Here is a 16,679-nt window from a genome sequence, read left to right on the forward strand (position 1 = left end):
GGCCGTTACGGAGAGAACCTCTTCCTGGTGGTCAGAATTGCCCAATCCGTCCTCTCTGGGCAGAGGGTTCAGGGAGATTCCAGCTCAACCGGACACATGTCCTGGTCGGGAGGGTCCAGGCTGCCCATCCTTGGCTCAGGCCTGTGTGCAGACCACACGACTGGCCATGGGCAGCTGGCTGGACTCTTGGGGTCCCGCCCAGTCTCGGGGGTCCCACACCCCCACTAAGGGCCCCTGGGCGTGAAGTGGGGAGAGCTGGGCTCCAGCCTCACACCCCAGCTCCGCAGTCCTGGGATCCCCTTGCTGCACCCCCGCCCCCGCCAGGGCTCCCCCTGCCCACAGTGGGATGCTTCCACTATCTCCTCCGCGCTCAGGGCCTGTGGTGTTGGTGGGGCAGCTGCCAGGTACCCACCGACTCCCAGCCTCAGACCAGACCTGTCTCCTGGGAAGTGAGCCCCTACCCGCAGCAGCACCCTCAGCCTTGGTCTGGTCATCCGTGAGTTTCAGGGCTTGGGGTGGGGGCCCGAGGGGTGACGATGTGCAGTCGCCTCCCATCAGTCCTGGGAAGCAGCGCACACAGTGGGTGTCAGCCTTGCATGTCCCTCAAGGGACCCTCCCGAGAATCAGTAGCAGCGATCATGATCATTGGGAACAAGGAGAGCCGCCGTTTGGGGGGCTGCTCACTGCAGGCGCTTTTCTGAGCGCTCGACGCAGCAGTGCGCTGTCTTGTTTAATCCTCAGGCGGCCTTGGCTGTGGCACCCCTGGCGGGGTGGCCCGAGTCCCAGAGAGGCTGAGTCACTTGCTCCTGGTCACACAGGGGGTGAAGGTGTCGCCTCTTTTACTGGGCTTGTCTCCGTCTCCATCCCCCTATCTGTCAGCGTGCGTGCTAAGTCGCTTCAGTCGTGTCCTGACTCTGTTCGACCTTGTAGATTGCAGCACCCCCAGCTCCTCTGTCCGTGGGGTTTTCCCAGCAATAATACTGGAATGGGTTACCAGGCCCTCCTCCAGGGGATCTTCCCGACCCAGGGATGGAACGCGTGTCTCTTGTGTCTACCAGCATTGCCAGGCGGGGTCTTTACCGTCCGAGCCACCTGCGAAGCCCGCACATCACGGGGGGGGGGGGGGGGGGGAGGGGATGCAGAGAGCCAATGCTGCAGCGTCAGATGCAATCTGCAGGACCGGGAGGGTCGGCACGGCCGTGGCAGGCTCCGCGTGTCACCACGGGAGGCGGGAGGTGGCACGCAGGTGACAGGCGAGCTCTGGGGCACAGGCTGGGTTGCTTGTGACTTTCTCCCGTCTTGGCCGCCATTCAGAGGAGCCCGGGGCAGCCAGAATCTCAGCCTGGGTGTGCGCCCCCGCTGGCCGCCTGCCGTGACCTTGACGCTGGTCTGGGCTTCCTGGCGCCCTGCTTCCTTCGCTGGGAAAGGAGGTGGGCGGGTGGCTGGAGGAAGCCCTTGTGCCAACTCTGGTGCAGGACTTACTCTGCAGGCGCGTGGCTCCATCTCTGAGCTCCTTGGAGGTGGGGCTCACTGTCCCTTGCAGGTGGGGAAACTGAGGCGCAACCCATACCCACCCACTGGTGGCAAGGCAGAGGGTGGGCCCAGGGCTGGCCTGGAGCCCCCCTCAGTCCTCTGTCCTCACGGCTGCAGCCACGGGTTCCCGGGTTGTTGGCTCCGGGTTTCCAGCCCTTGGCTCAAGCGTAGAGACTGGGTCTCGGTGGATCCCTGACTTCTCTCGTGTCCTCAGCTGTCAATGGGCAGCTTGGTGAGCACTCTGTCACCCTGAGTTCAGGGGCGGCTGAGGCAGGGAGGGGTTCAGGTGTGCCCCACCCGGAAAGGCTGAACCTTTCCTCTGGAGTCCCCCTGCCCCAGTGCTGGGCACCTGGTCTTACCTGGGGCGTCACCTGTACTTGGATGCTTCGGAGCCTCCCCTCCACCGTTGGAGACAGAGTCCAGACTCCTGGGCTTGGTCACCGAGGCCAGGAGCTCCCCTCTCTGGAGGTTTCATCTGCCACCTCCCTATCCCCGTGAGCTTTCACGAGCTCCTTTTTTCGCTTAGGAGAAAGACAGGGTCCAGTCCTGGACACGGGCGGGGTTGAGGGACCCACCCAGGCCCACAGACAATTGAGCCTCTCCAAGATGTCACGGGCCCCCCGTTTAGAATGGATGGAAGGTAAGACTCTGGCTCTGAAGGTCAGGCTCCGAAGTCCTCCTGGGTGTCCCACCATTCAGCAGGGGCGGGCACAGAGGACCTTGTGAGCGAGGGCAGGATGGCACGGGCTGGTGTGCCCTCCTCTCTCCTGCCCCATGGCATCACGGAGAGGGTGCTGCCTCCTGTGACAGGTGCCCTGCTTGTCCTCTGACACGACGCTCGCTGCCGGAGACCCTCGTCCTCCCCTGGTCCCTTTGGACAGATCTTCAGGCAGTTTCACCCCAGGGTCCCCGCGCATTCCCCCTTCACCCACACCTGGCCCCGGAAAGCCTCGGGTGTTCCTGCCCCCCCACCCCCGACTGGAGGCTGGGGGTGCCTCCAGGCTGCCTTGGCCTCAGTGCATGGTCCTTGGTCATGGGGTACGGCCTGCCAGTGACCCCGAGCCCCGGGACAGGAAGTGGTGTTGGCAGATGGGGGAGGGCTGTGAATCCAACTCTTCCCCCTCTGGGCACTTTCTAGTTTCAGGAGGATAAGGGAGCATAAGAACCAGGGAGCTGGTTTACCTGACTCCTTTGTCAATCGTTTCTGAGTCCAAAGGGCTGTGACCGTGGGATGCCCCAGCTCTGGGGTGCAGGTGGAAACGTCGTTTGTGGCGTCCCCTGCGGGTGTGTCTGCAGAGATGCAAGCCTGGAAATTCTTGGGCCGGTGAGGCTGTCCTTGGGCTGTTCACAGAAAGGGCTGACCGCCTACCCTTCCCTGCTAATTCTGCCCCCGTTTAGGAAATGTAGGTGCAAACTGCTTCACAATGAACCAGAAAGCTCTATCAAACTAGAGGGTTCCGGTCTGTAGCTCTTGTGGTGCCAGGGCCCTTGGGCACCTGCTGTACCCATAACCTAAACAACACGGGGATGTCCCTGGTGGCCCAGTGGGTAAGACTCCACTCTCCAGTACAAGGACACTAACCAGATCCCTGGCTGGTGAATTACGATCCCACGTGCTGCACGCACAGTCTTCAACAAAGTGCAACTCCCAGCGAGACTTTTTTTTAAAAAAGAGATTCATTTATTTTATTTGACTGAGCCAGGTCTTGGTCGCGTCGTGTGGGGTCTTCCAGCTTTGTTTCGGCACGCAGGCTCTTCAACTGTGGCTTGGGAACTCTTAGTTGCGGTGTGTGGCACTTAGTCCCCTGACCTGGGCCCCCTGCGCTGGGAGCTCGGAGTCTTAGCCACTGGCCCCCCCGTGAGACTCTTGTGTGTATGGGTCTGTGAGGCAGAATGGGAGGCTTCTGGGGTCTCTCAGGTGGTCCCCAAGCTTGAGCGCTCCTTAGGATGCCTGGAGGGCTTATGGAGCATGGCTCACTGGGCCCCACCTGAGTTTCTGATTCTGGCCTGTGATGGTGAGCTTATGTGGAGATGGGGTCTTGGCAGGAGGGAGTATGCTAAGGGTCTTTAGGTGAGGTCACCCTGGATTCAAGGTGCACCCTGAGCAGAGCGGGGTGCCTGACAACAAGAGGAGAGAACGAGAGACACAGAGAGGAGGCTGAGGGGCGCTGCCGCGGAGCCCAGGGATGCCTGGAGCCCCCAGAAGCTGGAGTAAGAGGGGAGGACCCTCTCCTAGAGCCTTCGGGGGGAGCGCGGCCCTGCCCGCACCTTGATTCTGGACTCCGGTCTCCAGACGAGGAGGGAATCAGTCTGTTGTTTCGAGCCAACAGTCCGTCCATGGCACCTTGTCACGGCCGCCTGTGGACACTCATGCAGCCCCTGACAGCGTGCACAGCGGCTGCAGATTTTGGTTTTCGCGAAGCTCGTGGAGACGTCCGATCACAAGCTCCAGGCAGCCCAGACCCATCCACAGGGACCAGGGCTCAAGGGGCAAAAGCACCAGGCGGGGTTCTGCCCTGTTCCCCGCTGCCTGTAGGGAGGCAACCCAGAGCCGCTGCTGGGACACCTCTAGGCCCCAGCAGCCTGGGTCTGAGACTCTTCTAAGTTAGCCATCCCAACCTTTTGGGCACCAGGGCCCAGTTTTGTGGAAGATAGTTTTTCCGCAGACTTAGGGCATGGGGGTGGTTTGGGGAGGATTCAGGCGCATTGCGTTTTGGTCCATTTTATTTCTATTACGAGTACCTCAGCTCCAAATGGCACCCCACTCCATTATTCTTGCCTGGGGAATTCCATGGACAGGAGCCCGGTGGGCTGCAATCCATGGAGGTCACAAAGACTTGGGCACAACTGAGCAACAAACACATATACACACACAGCCCTCAGATCATCAGGTATTAGATCCCAGGGGTTGGGACCCCTGCTCTAAGTGGTGGCCTGCGGGGAGCCTGGGTGCAGATGCCAGCGGGGAGAAGATGCACAGGGTGGGTGACTTGCAGGGCTTCCAGGTACTGAGAGCAACCTGAACAGCCTGCCCTGGGCCCAAAGGCACGGGTCCATAGGTCAGGCAGGCTGTTGCACGGTGCAGGTGAGTGTCCCAGCCCTCCGTGGGTGACCAGCCATCCTGGTGTGGTCCCTGAAGCCACGGGGGCCTGGGGGGCCTCCCAGGGGGCCCACTGATTGAGGGGGAGGTTTGCTGATCCACAGTAAAGCCCAGGACAGTCTGGATTGGAGGTCACACAGGCTGGGGCTTGACTCCAGCCCTGCAGGAGGCCGCTCTGTGCCCAGGCCCCTTCCCTCCTCTGGTCTCAGCTTCCTGGTGTGTGAGGTGGGCCTGGAGTGGGCACCTTGTCTGTCCACCAGAAGGCTGAGCTAGCTCAGGTGCCAAGAGATGCAGGTTCCTCCTGCTGCCCCTACTGGCAGGGAGCTGGGGGCCCCATGGGTGATTTGCATACAGGTGAGGCCCTGGGTGTTTGGGGCAGGGCCAGGTAGAGGGCCAGGTAGGACACACCTGGAGAGGTGGCCAGGCACACACGCAGTACCAGAGCTGGCCAGCAGAGGGAAGCAGAGCCCCAGCAACAGGGGTCCCTGGAGGCCAGGCCTCGACCACCCCTGCCCACCTCAGCCCAACTCCAGCCCCAGGCCCTGCTCAGCCCAAAGCCGGTTCCCCGCTCTCCACCTCCCCTCTCCCTCTCCACAAAGGGTCTCCTCTCAGAGCCTTCCTGGCCCCAAGGCCTGTGCTGGGAACTTGCTGGGGCGGACGCTGTCTACATTAGGGCTCACTTGTCACTATTTTAAGTCGTCTGAGGACCAGCGAGGTGGCAGGGACGTGTTGGGGCCAGCGCTGGGTACACAGGAAGCAGGTGCTGAATTGCAGGCCAGGGGAACTTGGCCTGAAAGTGGGGAGATGTGTGACTGTCCTCGGAGGGCTGGGACATGGCCCAGGCCGCTCTGGGGGCAGGGACCCCTCTGGGTAGGTCTGGAGTGACCTGGTGCCGGCCCCACCTGCCAGCCCCCGTGGAGGCACCTGGAACCCCGTTTCTCTGGGGCGGGCACCTCCGTCGCCTGCAGCGAGAGTCTGGGTGCTGGGGGCGGGGACAGTGCGGGTCCCTCCATCATGGCTGGGAAGACCTCGCGCTTCCAAGGATGCTCGATTCACACGGCCCTATTTCCCCAGGAACCTGGGCCTCAGGAGGGCTCTGCCGTGACCCCTGGCCTTGGGTGTGGCCCCTCCCCACGGAGCCTTGATTGTGTCTCGGGGCCTTTGCACATGCTGTCGCTTCCCACCCCTCCCCAACTCTGATTCTTTCTGTGGCATTTCTCGCCCTCTGGCGTATCTTTGGGGGGCGTCTGTTTGTTGCTTGCCTTCCTTACTGGAATGTAAACTTCGTGAGGGCAAGGACGTTATTGTATCCATGGCCGAGTCCCCAGAACACTGCTCGGCGCAGAGCGGGTACTCCATAAGTAAGCCTCTGTCGACGGAACGGACAGAGAATGGATGGATGGATGCCTGACCTTGTGCCCCGCACCCGGGGCCGCCCAGTCCAGCTCCTGAGCTGCGGTGGGGGGTGGGCGGTGAGGTGAGATGAGAGGATGAAGCTCCCTCTTTGCACTGGCTGTTCTTCCTGGTGCCCCTCTGTTGCGTGGGTGGGGCGGCCACCCAGCCCAGGCAGGGTCAGGCAGGGTCGGGGGGCGCCGGGAGGGGAAGGGTCCCCGGCTGTGTGCCAGGGCTGCACGCCCGGTGCTCGGGCCTGGGGCCTGCTCATCTTCTTACTGGAGAGGCTAGCTGTTCCCTGGGTCTGGTCACACCCGCTTGGCAGAGGGATTCCAGTCTGACTACTCTGGGCCCGGAGGTGCCAGGCCACAGGCGAGTCAGAGACCTCGGTAGGGGAGGGCTGAGCGTCTCTGGCTCAACTCTTGTTCCTGCTGCGGAGCGGGGGAGGGGGCTCTGCCGGGCGGGTGCCCGGCTCAGTGGTGCCCAGAGGGCACCCAGGATGCAGCCAGGACAACTGGCCACAAGGAAGCAAGGGGACCATCCCGCCTCTTCTCCGTGCAGGGCCAGCCCCCAGGTCCGGGCGAGGTTAGGGGGCCAGTGACAGAGTCCAAGCTCATGTCTGCGGAGAAACTGTGAAATAAACCCCTGGGGGCTGGGCCTGCAACAGGGCAGACCGGCGCTTGCTGGGGGCATCTTTTTGCCCCCATGTGCTTATGTGTTCTCATTTCTGTCTTACAGAGGAAGAAACAGGGGCTGAGAACATTCCAGAACTACCCCTCGCCACCCCCAGCCTTAACACCCCCCCTCCTGAGCGTGCCTGGCCGGCTGCTTCCAGAAAGCAAAGTATTGGCCACTTACTTCGGGGATTGTCCAGGGTTAAAGGTCACCCCAGTGAGACTGATTTTGGCTCAGGACGAGGCAGACATTGTCGCTGTCAGAAGAGTGTGAGGGTGTCGTTGGGCAATGGGCTTGGGGAAAACAGGCCTGTTCCCTTACAGGCCCGAGGGGCTGGCAGCGGGTAGGGGACTGGCCGTTGCTGGGGCCTCTACAAAGGTTTCAGAGGACAGGGTGTTCCGGCTCCGGGAGCAGGCTCACTCATCAGAGGCCTTTGGCAGCGTTTTGAGATGCGAGGAATGTGTTTGGGGGTGCTTGGGCCTGGATGGATTTGCTTTCCACTGGGCACATAGCTTTGCCGCATAACCGAAGGGCAGAGACTTCGGGACCACGGGCCACCGGAGCTCTGCCCTGGTCTGTGGGAGACCTCAGCCGGGGACGGCGGGGCTCCAGGTTGGACCCCGAGGAGGGTGGGAGGCTGGCGCAGGCTGGCGAAGGGCCCCTTCGGGCCTCTGGTGGGAGGAGCAGGGGTTCCTGGCTGCATCCTGGGTGACTTCTGGGCACTGCTGAGCCAGGCCTCCGCCCCGCACAGCCCCCTCTCTCGCTCCAGGGGCAGGAACAAGAGTTGAGCCAGAGATGGTCCCCAAGGGTCTCTGGATCGCCTGTGTAGCCTGGCACCTCCAGGCTCAGAATAGCCAGACTCGAGTCCCTCCACCAACCAGGTGAGACTGGGCCCAGCGGACAGCAAACCTCCCAGTTAAGAGGAGACCCTAGACCTGAGCACCAGACACGCAGCCCTGGCCGATGACCAGGGCCCTTCCTCTGCTGACCCTGCTGGACCCCGATCCTGCCTGGGCTGGGTGGTCACACCCCCCCCCCCCCAAACAGGGGGAACCTGGGACCCATGCTCCTCAGTGCCGAGTTCTGACACCTGCTCCTCTTTTTCCAGAACAAATCCCACCCACGTCCCCCGTCAAGGGTCATGCGCAGGGTGGGAGCTGACCTGCCTGGCCCTTCTGCTTGGAACACAGGACGCTGGGGTGCTTCACTAACTTCCTGCGGTGGGGGGGGGCTGTGATAGAGAGTCACAAGAGGGTGGCTTTAAACGACAGAGGTTTATCCCTCCACAGCCTGGAGCCCGAAGTCCTAGCTCAAGGCCACATTCCCTCTGGATGTTCAGGGGGAGGATCCTTCCTGCCTCTTCCAGCTTCTCCCCCAACTCCCCCCGCAATCCTTAGCTCGTAGCCGCATCCCGCGAAACTCTGCCTCATCTTCACGTGGCCGTCCGTCTGTGTCCTCTTTTCTTGTAAGGATGCTAGTCGTTGGCTTCAGGACTCACCAGACTCAGGGACCCCATCTTATCCCTGTTTTCAGATACGGTCGTATTCTGAGAGTCGGGGGACGTGAATGAACACCGCAGAGCTCCTGGTGGCCGCGTGCTGGTCACAAGACGCCACAGCCTGGGGGGGCTGCCGGAATCAGGGCAGGAGCTCGGTGCTCCGTGTGGGTCCAGCGCCGGCCCTGCCATTAGGTCGGTGCATCTCTGAGCTGCTTGGCCTCAGTGTCTTGGTCTGTATAGTGGGTCTGCTGTTTTCCTCCCCCATCGACGTTGGGCTTGACCCTCTGAAGGAAACAGAGAAGACGGAGAAGAAATCACATCGGACCAGGAACGGCATCCTCGGGAATGGTTGAGGGGCCCAGTCCTGCCGTGGGTGGCCGCGCAAACCCCGTCGTACCTGCCAGATGGGGTTACAGCCGTACCCTCTTGGCCAGCCTGCAGGGACGGCAGAGCAGAGACCAGCAGGAGGAGCCCCGTCACCGGTGCCTGGCGCTTGTCCGCCCGGATCCCTGAATGTCTTGGTCCAACATGGGTTTTGTCCGCATTACGAGTGGTGAGTGCCAACAGCTTGAACCTGGGCAACTATGGTGACGCTCAGCACCTCAGGAGATGGGCTGTCCTGGACGGCTGGCTCGGGAGATGAGGGGAGGGGGAAGGGCAGGGTTTCTGGCATCCGCGACATCACAGAGTCTTTCCTTGGACGTTGGGCTGCGGGAACGCTGGGCCGTGTGGTGCCCACACCCTTGGAATAACCAGCGGGAGTAACCCCTGCACGATGAGGCACAGGCATCTGTCTGCACCCAGCCCCCTTGTTCAGAAACGGGGCTCCGTGGAGCGGAGCTCATGTTGTGTCGGGTTCCCAGGACCCCTTTGCACTCACACAATTGTCTTTCCTTCTGGTGTCGATGCCACGTTGGCTGGCAGAGCCTCCCTTCTTGCTGGCGTCCCAGCCCCTCACCCTGGGGCTCTGTCAAACAGCGGCTGGTGTTGGAACATCAGGCACCATACAGATTCCTGCAGCCCCCCAGGCTGAGTCCTCTTGTGACCAGCACACGGCCACCAGAAGCTCTGCGGGGTTCATTCATGTCCCCCCGACTCTTCGAATATGACCATATCTGAAAACAGGGATAAGATGAGCTAATGATCCCAACGGAGCAGTTCTAGGGGAGCTCTTGTTTGCAGGGACCCCCTCTGTGGATCTTGTGTGACAGGGGGTTTCATGGGACCCCTGTGTGGTCATCTGGGTCAGACATCCCTGGCCTCACCCGCCCCCTGGTACCCTGCAGTGGACTCACCTGGCCTAGAGAAACGGGGATGAGCAAGAGGGGGGCTTTTGATCTCAAGAAGGCAGTCGCTTTTGCCAAGAGCCCCCGACGGCTCTGCCTGGCTCAGGCCCAAGCCAGCCCTTCGGAGGGCAGCCCCTTCTAGAGACATTTGGGAAACACCTTTGACAAATGGCTTTGTGCGGGGGGCCGGGAGGGCGGACCTCGCCCCAGGGCTCCTCCTTGGCTCCCCGCCTTGGGTCCCTGGACGCAGGACCATCTGGCGAGTTCGGACGTGCGCCAGGCTCCACATTCCTGCGTGGCGACCCCGAGACCCACCCCCCCACCCCGCCTGCAGCCCCTGCCCAGCCCTGCCAGCCAGGGAGCCCTCAGGGGGCTTCAGGGCCCTTGGGGTAGGAGGGGGCCGGGCTTCCCCGGGAGGTGGCAATTTGGAAACATGCTCGAGTAAAATAGACCGAAAGAAAGGCCCGGCCACCTGCTCTGGAGGCCGCGGGGCTCCACTTGGTGACTCGTGAGCTCTGGGCATCAGCGCTGTGGACGAGGGCTTAATTTACTTGCGTCCCGTTCGGCCCAGGGGACAGTCATCGCCAAGGCCATCGCGAACGTTTCCTTGTGGCTGGCTTTAAGGAAGCGTTTGCGCAGGGAGCGCTTTCCCACAGCCCAGGACAATGTGGTGGCCTTGCCAAAGATCACTTCTGCCATCCTCGGCTTTCCTGTGGCTGGAGGTGGGCCTGGAGCCCGGCCAGGCCTGCGCTGCCAAGCTGCCTCCATTGATCATGATCAGGATGCGTTTGATTAATATCCGACGTGGAGAGAGAGGGGCCCGCGCCTGGCTGGCACTCGGAGGCCCCCACTCTGAGGGCAGGGCCCGGGAGCTGCTGGCTGGCGGGCAGCAGGAGTGACCGCTCCCTTGTGACCCAGCTGCCTGACCCTGCTCCCGGGCCTTTGAAGCATTTCCAGGCCTGGCTTGGAACGCCCAGTGCAGAGCTGCGCGTTTCCAGTCCATCCGGATCCTTGAAGCCAAACCGAACTGGCTGATCCCCCAGGGCCCGCTGGCCCGGCCGCCCGGGGAAGCTTCTGTGGGAAGCCGCCTCCGGGCGATTCTCGGAGCCTGCTCCGGCCTCCTGCCCCACCCCCGCCCGGGGACTCAGGCCTCCTTCTCACCGCTGTCCAACCTGGGGCTGCTCAGAGGCCAGCTCCCCAGCCAGCCCTTGCCCACGGTGACAGAGACAGCGTCTGGCCACGGGGAGCCCGGCCTCAGAAAGGCAGAGGGGACAGGGGCCCGTGGTGATGGGCCTTTCAAGGATCACAGCCTTCAGGCAGCAGCAGGACCAGGACCCTATGGACGGGTTCAGGGGCAGGGGGGCGGGCTGGGGCTGGGCAGGGCCCCTGGGACGCCTGGGGGCTCACCCCCAGAGCACGAGCTCTCTGTTCCGTGAGCCGGTGGGTGACGTCTCTAGCGAGTGGGTGTCTAGGCAAAGCGAGCCCCACATGTCCTTGAAATTGGAGAACTTGAAGCAGGAATGGGCTTTGGGGGCCTCTGTCTCGGACCCCTGGAGTTGGGGAAGCCGAGACCCAGTGAGGGAGGAAGAAGACATCCCAGGCCACGCTGCTTGGGAAGACCCTGCCCCCCTATGCCCAGAGCTCATTCAGGGAGGGTCCTCGGGCCCCCCCACGGCATGTGCCCCAGGGCCTGAGACACTGTGTTTGTGCTGGGACTTCAAGGAAGGCTCTGCCATTGACGCTGCAAACGTGCGCTGGGCCTGGGGTGTGCTCAACCCCACGTCAGCACCACAGAGACATTATTTTGCCAACAAAGGTCCGCCTAGTCAAAGCCATGGTTTTTCCAGGAGTCATGTACAGATGTGAGAGTTGGACTATAAAGAAGGCTGAGCATCAAAGAATTGATACTTTTGAACTGTGGTGTTGGAGAAGACTCTCTAGAGTCCCTCGGATAGCAAGGAGATCCAACCAGTCAATCCTAAAGGAAATCAGTCCTGAATATTCATTGGAAGGACTGATGCTGAAGCTGAAGCTCCAATACTATGGCTACCTGATGTGAAGAGCTGACTCATTTGAAAAGACCCTGATGCTGGGAAAGATTGAGGGCAGGAGGAGAAGAGGGCGACAGAGGATGAGATGGTTCGCTAGCATCACTGACTCAGTGGACATGAGTTTGAGCAAATCCTGGGAGATAGTGGAGGACTGGGAAGCCTGGTGTGCCGCAGCCCATGGGGTCACAAAGAGTCGGACGCGACTCAGCGACTGAACGATGATACGTCAGCGCCGTGCCCACCTGGGACCTGCGGTGAACACGTCCGGCGTGGCCCGTGCCTGGATGCTCCTCTGGGTGGCTTTGTCTCCTCTACTTCAGGTCGCATCCGTGGGGCGGGCTTCCTGCGGCCCCCACCCCTCAGCGCTGCGGGACAGTCACACCTGGTCATGCTCCCTCTGCCCCGACCCCTGCACCTGTGAATGTGACACTATCTGGGTCTATAAGGGGTCTCTGCAGAGGTAACCAAGTCAGGGGATCACAGGCATCCTTATAAGAGACAGACGAGGAGAGACCATAGATTGAGGAGGTCCTGAGAAGACGCGGCCGAAGCTAGACAGACGAGGCCACAGCCCCGGGGGCCCGGAGCCCCCAGAAGCTAGGAGAGGCAGGAAGGATGCCCTTCCAGAGCCTTTGGAGGGAGCCAGGCCCGTCTACAGCCTGATCTCAGGCTCCGGCCTCCAGGCTGGGAGAGCATTGGTTTTCTGCTGTTTTGAGCCCCGGATGGTGTTCCTTGTCGCTGCCGCACCAGGACGTGCCTGACACGTTCCCTCTAGCCCACTTTTCAGGCTGCAGCTTCATCTCACTTCTGAGAGAGCGGCGCCCTGCTGCCCTCCCAGCTGTGCACCTACCTAGGAGCTCTGTCGCCATCCCCAGGCGGCTCTCGATCATGCATGGGTCCACGGGGACTCACATACTGATCACTGTTTGTTCTTGTTGTTCAGCCGCTAAGTCGTGTCCAACTCTTTTCGACCCCATGGGACTGCAGGACATCAGGCTTCCCTGTCCATCACCAACTCCTGGAGTTTGCTCAAATTTATGTCCATTGAGTCAGTGATGCCATCCAAACATCTCGTCCTCTGTCGTCCCCTTCTCCTCCTACCTTCAATCTTTTCCAGCATCAGGGTCTATTCCAATGAGTCAGCTCTTTGCATCACATGGCCAAAATATTGGAACTTCAACATCAGTCCTTCCAATGAATATTAAGGGTTGATTTCCTTTAGGATTGACTGGCTTGACCTCCTTGCTCTCCAAGGGACTCCCAACAGTCTTTTCCAACACTGTAATTTGAAAGCATAAATGCTTTGGCACTCAGCCTTCTTTGTGGTCCAACTCTCATATCCATACATGACTACTGGAAAAGCCACAGCTTTGACTAGATGGACCTTTATTGGTAAAATAATGGCTCTGCTTTGTTTCTGTCTAGGTTGGTCATAGCTTTTCTTCCCAGGAGCAAGTGTCTTTTAATTTCATGGCTGCAGTCACCACCTGTAGTGATTTTGGAGCCCAAGAAAATAAAATCTGCCACTGTTTCCATTTTTTTCCCATCTATTTGCCATGAAATGATGGGACCGGATACCATGATCTTAGTTTTCTGAATGTTGAGTTTTAAGCCTGCTTTTTCATTTTCTGCTTTCACCCACATCAAGAGGCTCTTTAGTTTCTCTTCGCTTTCTACCATAAGGGTGGTGTCATCTGCGTATCTGAGGTTATTGCTATTTCTCTTGGCAATCTTGATTCCAGCTTGTGCTTCATCCAGTCCAGCATTTTGCATGGTGTACTCTGCGTATAAGTTAAATAAGCAGGGTGACAATATACAGCCTTGATGTACCCTTTTCCCAGTTTTGACCCAGCCTGTCGCTCTGAAACTGTTGCTTCTTGTCCTGCGTACAGGTTCCTCAGGAAGCAGGTAAGGTGGTCTGTTATTTCTCTCTCTTTAAGAAGTTTCTACAGTTTGTTGTGATCCACACTGTCAGAAGCAAATGCAGTTCATGAAGCAGAAGTAGATGTTTTTCTGGAATTCCCTTGCTATCTCTATGATCCAATGGATGTTGGCAATTTGATTTCTGGTTCCTCTGCCTTTTCTAAATCCAGCTTGTACATCTGGAATTTCTCAGTTCACGTATTGCTGAAGCCTACCTTGAAGGATTTTGAGCATTACCTTGCTAGCATGTGAGATGAGCTTTCTTTGGGACTGGAATGAAAACTGACCTTTTCCAGTCCTGTGGCCACTGCTGAGTTTTCCAAATTTGCTGGCTATTGAGTGGAACACTTTCACAGCATCATCTTTTAGGATTTGAAATAGCTCAGCTGGAATTCCATCAGCTCCTCTAGCTTTGTTCGTAGTGATGCTTGCTAAGGCCCACTTGACTTCACACGCCAGGATATCTGGCTCTAGGTGAGTGACCACACCATCATGGTTACCTGGGTTAGTAAGACCTTTTTCGTATAGTTCTTCTGTGTATTGTTGCCACCTCTTCTTCTTAATATCTTCTGCTTCTGTTAGGTCCATACTTTCTCTGTCCTTTGTTGCGCCCATCTTTGCATTAAATGATCCTTTGTTATCTTTAGTTTTCTTGAAGAGGTCTCTAGTCTGTCCCATTCTGTTGCTTTCTTCTATTTCTTTGCATTGTTCACTTAAGAAGGCTTTCTTATCTCTCCTTGCAACTCTGCATTCAGATGGGTAGATCTTTCCTTTCCTCCTTTGCCTTTCGCTTATCTTCTTTTCTCAGCCGTTTGCAAGGCCTCCTCAGACAACCATCTTGCCTTTTGCCTTTTCTTTTGCTTGGGGATGATTTTGGTCATAGCCTCCTGTACAACGTCACGAACCTCTGTCCATAGTTCTTCAGGCACTCCGTCAGATCTAATCCCTTGAATCTATTTATCATCTCCACTCTGTAATAATAAGGGATTTGATTTAGGTCATCCCTGAATGGTCTACTGGTTTTTCCTGCTTTCTTCAATTTAAGCCTGAGTTTTGCAATGAGGAGCTAGTGATTTGAGCCACAGTCAACCCCTTGTCTTATTTTTGCTGGCTGTATAGAGCTTCTCCGTCTTCGGCTACAAAGAATAGAATCAATCTGATTTCGGTGTTGACCATCTGGTGATGTCCATGTGGAGAGCCGTCTCTCGTGTTGTTGGACGAGGGTGTTTGCTGTGACCAGTGCGTTCTCTTGGCAAAAGTCTGTCAGTCTTTGTTCTGCTTGCTTTTGTACCCCAAGGCCAAACTTGCCCGTTACTCCAGGTATCTGTTGACTTCCTGCTTTTGCATTCCAATCCTCTATGATGAAAAAGACATGTAATTTGGGGTGTTATTTCTAGAAGGTCTTCTAGGTCTTCATGGAACCACTCACCTTCAGTTTCTTCAGCATTAGCATTTGGGGCAGAGACTTAGATTACTATGATGTTGAATGGTTTGATTATTATTGAATTAGTGAGTGAATGAATAACTACCTGACCCATCCAGCCATCTATCCCTCCATTTATCTATCCATCCATGCATCTATTTATCTACCCAGTCATCCACCCATCCATTATCCATCCATCCATCCATCCACCCATCCATTCATCCATTCATCCGTTTATCCACCCACTGATCCATCTACCCACCCACCCATCCATCTATCCATCCACTTGGACACCATTTACTGACGCTTCCAGTGGGTGCCAGGGCTGCGGATACAGCTGAGCAGAGGACAGACAGGCGTGCCCACCTCTCCCAGTGTTCTGGCGGGGGCAGGCGGGTGGAGAGGAGCAGAGGAAGCGTTCAGTGTGTCTAGTGGTGGTGGGGATTCAGGCCGGGGCGCTGCTGTTTTCAGTGTCAGCAAAGTCCTCTCTGATGAAGGGCCATCTCAGCAAAGGCTTGAAGGAAGCATGGGCGGGAACCAGGCGGAGACCTGTGGGATGGTCCAGAGCAAGCAGCCTGTGCAAAGACCCTGAGGCGGGCTGACTGGGTGCGTCCAGGCTCGCCCAGGGGGCTGAGTGGGGGACAGAGGTGCTCAGGGGAAGGAGGGACTGCAGGCTGGCACGGGGCTTTGTGGGCAAGGGAGGCAGGGAGCCCATGCAGGGTTTGAGTGAAGGGCGGATATGGGCCGATGCACACTTTTAATGCTCACACTGACAGTTGGCAATCCATGAGCTGGGCAGTTGGAGGTGAGTGTCCATGGGGCTGCTCACGACCCTGGGCTCCAGGATTTTTCTGAGGTGTCAGAGCAACCCCTTTAATCAGGCACCGTGAACAACTGAAAGCAAAGCCGGGAGCCCCGTCTGTTTCCTTGTTCTCTTCAAGGTGGGATCAGGCTCAGCACCAACCAGGGGCTGAGATGTAACGATGGGGTCATGGGGGTTGAGGGCTCTGCCATGTTTAAGGGTGTCTCTGACCCAGCCTCCCTGAAGAGCAGCTCTCCCTTCGGAGTCTCAGACAATCAATGAGTTGACACGTGTGTTCCCTGTGTGTTGAGCATCTCCTGTGTGCCAGGCACCGCACTGGCGCGTGTTACTAGACTTAATCCTCACCACCTCCCCATGGGATGCCCTTCTTATAGATGAGGAAACGGAGGCTCAGGGAGGACCATCCACCTGTCCGTCCATCATCCATCCATCCATCCATCCATCCATCCAGCCGACTGCTCATTCAATTACTCTCCCGTCTATCTATCCATCCTCCCCCCTGTATTCTACAGCAAACAGTCTTCTAGACACTGAGGATACGGGACAGACCTGGCCCCTGCTCTCACCACTGAAGGGTAGCTAAAGACACGGAACACTTTATCACACAAATCGTAAATGTGCTAGAACTCGGAGGCTCACCAGGTGGGAAGATGGAGCTCCCGCTGAGTGGATGACCGTGGCCTCACCCCCTCCGGTGGTCAGGATGGGCTTCTCTGAGGAAGGGGCCTGTACGTGGGATGAGTCAGGGGAACCTGGTCAAGAAAGTGGAGCGGGCAACAGAGTGTGCCAAGCCTCTGGAGGCGGAAGGCCTTGGGGCGGCGGGAGCGGGTGGGGAGCAGGGGTTCTGGCCCGGCCGTGGGTGGGGGAGCCATCTCCTGAATCTTCTGGCCATGCTCACCTCCTCTGGGGTCCGTCAGCCATGCAGGGGGTGCCAGCACCTCCAGGTCTATTTCACAATCTTTGCTCTCTTAGTAG

Source organism: Capra hircus, chromosome 29 (genome assembly GCF_001704415.2).
Source record: "Capra hircus breed San Clemente chromosome 29, ASM170441v1, whole genome shotgun sequence".
In the NCBI taxonomy this organism is placed as follows: Eukaryota; Metazoa; Chordata; class Mammalia; order Artiodactyla; family Bovidae; genus Capra; species Capra hircus.